The sequence below is a fragment of the Cupressus sempervirens genome, chromosome 6, assembly GCF_028749045.1.
Source record: "Cupressus sempervirens isolate cs-2001-9-10 chromosome 6, ASM2874904v1, whole genome shotgun sequence".
Taxonomy (NCBI): domain Eukaryota; kingdom Viridiplantae; phylum Streptophyta; class Pinopsida; order Cupressales; family Cupressaceae; genus Cupressus; species Cupressus sempervirens.
Window position 1 is genome coordinate 566,239,309 of NC_143123.1, and position 8,169 is coordinate 566,247,477.

Below are 8,169 nucleotides of genomic sequence, written 5' to 3' on the forward strand. Positions count from 1 at the left end.
TGCTAACTTCTAAGTGTAGACAACTTGTGCATTCTTAGAGTGCAAACTCCTGTGTTGTTTACATGACAACTCTCGAGAATTTTTCAACTCCTATGCGAGCAAATATTAAAATAATGCACCTTAATTAATTTAATATTTACTTTTACTCTTTCCAATTTAATTTATTTATTTATTAAATCTCATGCACAAACTTTAATAATTCCACTTTTTAATCTTAATATATTTATATTTTAAGCACATGAAATCTAGAATCTTTATTAATTTTAATATATTTTCCACTTTTAAATTTCATTTTCAAAACTTAATTGCTAAAATATTTATTAGCTTTAATAATAATATTATTTAGTCATTGATTTAAAAATGAACTCCAAATATATTATTATTAAAATAAATATTGTCACATTCCAAATTTAATATTTTAACTTTTATCTCCAATTTAATTATTTTATTTAATTCATTTCTCAATTAATTAAATTAAATTAATATTAAAATATCATATTAATTTTTCATTTAATTAAACCATTAATTAAATCTTTTAATTAGGCTTAATTAATAGAAAATACATCAAAGACTCATAAAGGTAAAAATATGAAAATCCATCATAGCCAAAATACATACAAAATCAAACCAAGGGTTTATATCACGAATTATGTCATCCAACATATTCAAAGGGTACTCAACTCAGATACTTGTCCTAATTTTCCAATTAGAACAAATGGCTTAAAAGGTTGGGATTTGGACTTGAGAATTTATCTCCCCTCTCTTATCATTGAGATAATGTGATAGGATACGCTCATCCTGGCAATTCAGGGAAGTCGATACGCGGTACCTGCAACTTGCATAAAAATCATGCATGTACAAGGACAATATATACTAAACTAAATAGGCAATGGTAGGAAGTGGTGCATCATGTAGATCCCAACTAGTAGGTGACTATGGCTCCCTTCCTTAACCACATTAGACATGCCATACAAAAGCAAACACGCAAAACAAACAAGCACACCATACACATGCAAGTATGGGGTAAGTATCCATAAGAAAACACATATGATAATAAATCATCTTACTAATCATTATTAATAACTGCAAAAATTGGAAATAATCATCATGCATACATGAAATGTTAAGTACCAAGTAATCTCATCACATAATAAACTGAATCCATAGCACAATATCTGATAATCTCAAAAGAATGTTTCTAACTAACAATATAAAACTAGCACTAAAAGAGTTCAGCAATGATAACAAAATGTGAACCAGGGGCAGGCACTACATCTCCTCTGTTTATTCCTCACCAACCGATGAGCCCTGAGATTCCTCCTTCTGCGCAATTTAATTCTTTAGGCTTTCCATTTTCTGCTATGGTTTCATCCTCGCTAATGAGCCTCATTTTTCCTTCGTCCCCGCAATTTTCTTTAGATGTGAGCTTTTCTCCATGTCGACCTCTTTTTGGTAAGGTTTCACGCTGTCGTTACAGTCGAATGAGGATGAGACAAAGCATTTAAATCAGCTGACAGAGTTATAGAGCTGTTGTAAGCCACAATATCCTTCGGTAAAGCTGCTGAGCATCGCGGCTCATCATAGGAGAAGCAAAATCTATGAAAAGATTCGGTCTTTGGAGAAACTGATACCCCAAGGTTCGAAACTCGATACGGCCAGAATGTTGAACAAGCTAGGTTATCAAGTACCTCAAATTCTTGAAAGCGCAAGTTCAGGTTTTGGAAGATTACACCGATTCGAAGCTCGGTCTCAAACCAAACCCTAATGGCACAGACAATAACGTGAATATTTGTCTGAGGCCAAATTTTAATAGGGAACATGCTTATGTGATGCAAAGATTAGGTTCTGATGTGGCATCATCAAATAGTACTGACCAGATGCTTCACATTCTATTGAGTTCCTCTAGAATTCAAAAACAGCTCTTCAATGTGGGAAAAATCATGGTTACGGGGCAGCAGAAGGAAACACTTGGATCTACATGGCCTGATCTATTTAGCGAGTCATCCAATTTTTTCATCGATTAGTATTTAAGCCTATTATTTTTCTATACTCATCACATAGCTTGATATCTGATCCATACCATCGCCTAGCTTTGAATTTGACAAAACACAATTTTTTTGTCGTAAAATGCTTTCAATTTTATTTTTTAACTGCAAAATGCTTTGACAATTTGTTGCCTAAAAAGCTATGAAATTTTTTGAGCTGAGAAAATGCTATGAAATCTTTTGAGCTGAGAAAATGCTGTGAAATGCATGCAAAGGGATAGAAATCTTGTAACTCAAAATAATTGAGCTATGGTTGTAATCATAAACTTTGTTACAATCGTATCGTTCTTTATGTCAGCAGAAATCCCAAAGTAACGGATTCAATTGTATCTCAAAGCATTGAATGACTACATGAATGGATAAATTCTTGGTCGTGTAAAAGAATTTTAAAACTTCATAAGTTCGTGTAGGAATTGAATGTGCCCTATGGTATGAGATCTTCTGTTGTATTTTGGCATAGCAAATTATGTCCAACAACACAATTTTGGGGCAACGGCTAAAGGGTAAACTATTTTGTTTATCCCAGCCGCTAGCCCTAGCCTGTACCCTGCGGCGTACACTGCCCTCCCGTCAGTGAAACGTCTGACTGAGTCTGACCGTGATCTGCCCATCTACGACCCTGCACGTGATCTGATCTGCCCATCTCACGTCACCGTAGTCCAAGCATCACACCAGGGAAAGACAATAACGACGTCCTACCCCACAATTTGGATGCTAATTGGTGAAATGAACCCCCATATTTAGGCGTTTTTGGTCAAAGTGGGAAATATTTTTTGTGGTGGAAAGTATAGTAGCTTTTTAAAATTATACACTAAGGATAAATTAAGTGAACTTTTTTAAGTGAAATTAATCTTATAAATGTTAGATTAATTTTTAAATTTTGAACTAGTTTTAAATTGACATAATATATATTTTTTCAAACTTTTATATTAAATTTGAGATCATTTAACTATACTCAATTTTATAATTATAAAGCATTAAAGATCAATCATATTTACTAAAGAGACATTTTGAATATTTAGATTGGATTACATTAAAATACATATTTTTACATACAATTTTATAATGTTTTTTATAATTAATTTTTACAACCAAATTTCTAGAGCTTTATCGAAATGAACATTGTAAAGTAGAAAAAGAAGAAGACAATTTATCAAATAAGGTGTGATTAATCTTATTCTTATAAACTTATTCTAAGTTATAACTTATTCTTAGTATTAATCGTATTCTTAGTTATAAACTTAAATAATATTATATTTAAGAATTAGATTAAAGTTTATTTTTTATATTATATTAAATATAAATTTAATAATATATTTAAATAAATCTAAGAATTAGATTAAGGTTCAAATTTTATATTATATTATATTTAAATGTAAAATATATTATATTCACTTTGGTACTGCAACATAACATAAATTTATAGGTAATAAAGTTTTGTTAACTTAATAAATCAAAGGTTGTATTTCAAAGTTACTATACATGAATTTTTTTGATTTCAAGTTATCCATTCCCCATTTAGACTTTTGTTGAAAAAAGAATAATACTTACTAAATAGGCTATGATTCCAACTATACAAATTTATGAAATAACATGACCTAATGTTTTAATTTCTAGCATTTAACACTTCTCCAATGTAGTCTTCAACCCCTATAAGTGAATGTATAGTTGATTTGAAGTTATCATGTCTCTATTTAGACCTTTGTTGCAAAGAAAACATTAATAGCTAAGTATACTATGATTCAAACTACACAACTTTATGAAATAAAAATAGATTTTTTTTGAATTACTAAGATTGAACCTTAAATATTCTACTAACCTAGAATAGTCCATCTAGAAAAAAAATTAAATATAATTACTTTTGAAGCGCTCTTTTGATTGCTATCCCACTAACCTATAAGATAAATACCTTGACTTGAGAACTTACAACTATGTATTTATAGATAGTCCTAGTTAACTAGAAAAGCATTTACAAGACATTTAAATTTTTAAATGAAGGTATCAAGTAAATGCATTTGAAAACTTAGAAATTAAATCACTTCAACATTGTTGCATAACATCACTTGTTTCTTGACTCCATGTAATATTAGGTTGGTAACGAAAAATACAAGTTCATTAACCTCTAATAGAGAATTTATAAGTAAAATAGTCATTCAAACTACAAAAGAAAATTATAGTAAAACATAAAAGAAGATGGCAAAATTATATTCTCTTTTCCCAAATAAATTAAGATCAAGAACATCCATAAATGTAATAAAAATCATTGTTATATGTTATATATAAAGTACCTATATAAATGATGAATCTATTGTGAATTATCAAGCTACTTCATCCAAAATGTCATTGTCAAAATGAGAAGTAATTAAACTTACACATTGAATAAGTCTCTTCCCACCCCCCCACTCAACATTGTAGCATTAAATGTATTCTAAACTATCAAAACATTGGAAAATCTAGTAAAGTATATTGAATATTTGTAATAGTGTTAATGATAACTCCCCATGCTAATTTCATTAAAACCTACATATAAACATATACTTTGGTTGTTAAATATATATGCATGAAAATCGGAAGAAAAAATATTTAATAATGATTTTACCTTCACTAGTTTGCATTGCTTACATTGTTCTTGGTAGCTGATTAAGATCGATACAAAATGGTAGCCCATGTTGTCCACTATTCTTTTCACCATCTTAACTTGCAATGACATGTATAATTAATTAGTCAACACAAATTAGTCCTTTATTTAGAAGTATAATATCTAGTTAATATATTAGTAATATTGAAATTCTTAATTACCTGAAATCCTTTGTTCAAATGCTTGAGTGGAGATAGCACCAATAGTTGATGATGGTTGAGTTTCACAAATTGTACATGCTAATTATTTGATTAAGTATAGAAAGGATGTTAGAAGCAACAAAGAATGACAATATTATAATTAATGAATTAACATATTTAATCATTAAATATTACCATCTATAGTTTGCATTTCATCTATTGTTGATTGGTTCAAATCAATAGAGAAGGGCAGTCGACGCTGGCATGTATTCTCTACATCCTTCAAAGCTACAATCAAATAATTTTACACATAAATAAGAGGAAGAATTATTATTATGAAAATTACTAGAACAAATTAAAATAAATGTACTAACCATGTTCCATGATAGTAGTTGTTTCTTCTTGTATGGCTATGCTTGAACGATGTAAGACCTTCTTTTTCTTATTCTTTCTATGAGATATGGAATGGAATTGAAACTCTTCCTACCCTACAGCTCTTTCATTTGATTCTTGATGAATGTCACTATGTCTTTGGAGGACAATATGTTTTTTATGTAGTTTGGTTGGACTAAACCATGGTGGTATTCATCCCATGGGCATGTTCTCTGTACCAGGGATTGTTGTAAAATTTGAAAGGGAAGACATAGATGCATGAAAATCTTTTTTAAATCTCTCAAAACATTTAGTAAATATGAGTTTTACATCTTCTCCAGGTGGTAGATTTTGGAATAATAAATTCATATAATCCAAAGCATTTTGATACACATCATTAGAAGGACTTGACGAATTCAAACCATCTATACAAAAATAAAAATTAAGTTAAATAAATGAAAAAAATAAATATTTTAATTGAAAATTCATGGCATTGAGAGTTACCAATTCTTTGGTCTTGAACACTTTGAACTACAATCACTTCCTGATCTTCTAACGGATTATATGCATCTGCACTTTGAATAATAATTTATTAAGCTTAAGAATCATAAAAAATCAATAATTATTTTTACTATGAAAGATAAATAAACATTACCAATGATATTATTCTCATGATAGGAACTCTCTCCACCATTATTACCATGATCAACCAATGGAGTAACACCTTCTATAGTTCGATTCATTTTTTGTTAGTTCAAAGAAAACATAAACTTCGAAAATAAATCTATATAATAGTCAAATGCTAGAAGAAACTTACCAACAACTTGATCATTTTCATTTGCTTGGTTTCTCTTTATAAGATCTAAAATCTTCAACACATGCTTACATGTGTTTCCTCTTTGTACCCATTGACAATCACACACGTGCAAATCTGGTCCAAATTTTCTAACAATGTACCACTTCATAGGATCGGATTGATTTCTTATTTTGTATGTATTGGGGAGATCATAAGGATAGCAATCTAAATCTGGTATTGTTTTTTATCTCTCTAGTGCAGTTCTATAATATCTTTCTTTTTTAAAGTTAGTGACAAATCCAGATAACTGCAAATATCTTTTATTTTTATAAAATGGCTCTATCCTATGAAGAAGTGTATGGATAAGCCAATCCATTCTCCTTGTACATTTTTTGGCACAATCACTTAAATAATGACTCTTGATATGGAAATGATAAGACTCTATAGATGCATTAGTTTCTTGATTGGCATGCGGGAAATTTCGAAGATTTTTCACCCACATTGCTATACAAGAAAACATAAAAACATTTTGTTAACTAAAAATAATAAATTTAATCATGTAAATACAAATATACAAAAAAATGAAATTACCAACAAACTTACCAATACGGGTTTCATCATGGCACCAAGTTTTTAGAAAATAATCAATGAATGTTTTCTCTTCTTTGAACTCCTCCAGGAATTGTTTGATTAAGTGAATGGTGGTATTTTCATTATCACTCATTGCATACATTATGTCGCCCAATCTATTAAACATGTTTGTTCCAACATCCCTATTGCTTGCGAACCTATATTAGAAAAGATAATATGAAGTTGCATACTCAAATAAGTGATGCTTGATATATTCTGATTAAATATTGACTCACCTGTACACATTTTTTAGCCATGCCCTACGCACATGCCAAATACATAAAAGCACTCGGCAATTAAAAGATGATCTGTATACATTACAAAAATTGATCAATAACATTTTAAGAAAATGAATGCAAAATTGTAGTTTATATCATAAATCATGACTAAAATTGAGTTAATTTTGGTTTAAATGTGTAAATTAAGGCCAATAAAAATCTGATAGCTTCAATTTCTACACTAGCATCATCTATCATAAATGCATTGACATGCCAATCATCTCTCAACTATTTCCCTTGTCTATAGATCACTGTTAACCATTCATTTATATCCTCAATTCTACTTCTCGAAGATATTGCCCATGCAACAGGCACACCAGCCTCTTGTTCATAAAAAACAAGCAATGTATATAACTCGTACTGCACATGAGTTCAACTTAAAAAAATTAATTTATTAAAATAAAACAAATGAATGAGTAAAAAATAAAATCAATAAATAAAGTTAACATTTCTATACTTACACCATATTTGTTTGTTGAAAATGTTGAATCCATTGCTATAATAGAGTTATGTGAATGTTTGACCATCATTTCTCTCATCCAAGGTGTTTGGATGCCTACAATAAATGGAACATCTTCCATGGTGTTTGGTGTTTTGTAAAAAAAGAAGTTATCTTTCTCTTCTATATGCCATAAACTAACACTTTTTGCATCATCCTCATTTTTTTGTGATCGAAATGAGCGTACTCTTTTCCATGCATTTAATACATCTTTCCTTAGTAAAAAAGCATCTCTCTTATTCATCATCTCTATTAGACCATGGTCTAAGTAATGTTGCTCACAAATTGTATCAATTTCAACACCCATCATTAATAAGGACTCAATGTATGATTTACATTCATTTGATAGTCTTGGTGCAAAGCTAGTCCTTGGATCTCTAGAAGGATCATTCTTTTCATGACAAAATTCACCATTAACATCTTGATGGGTAAATTCATTATATGTGATAATAGCAACCTGTGGTCTACCATACATAACTCTAACATGAAAGTGGGTTTGGCAACCCTTTTTTTGTATAAACTTTCGTATCCTTTTCACCTTTTTAATGTCTTTAGGTTTTTTCCTATTATCCTTGGGCCCAAAAGCACAATGATATCTATTTAAGGACATGTACAAAACAATATATTAATCAACATGATAAATAAATAAATGTAAAATATATATATATGACATGCTTAATTATATGGAAAATGTTAAGCATACCTTGAATACATTATGGTACTATGGTCAGTAGGGTTTTCCAATTCTAGCTCTCTATGAGCTTTACATAG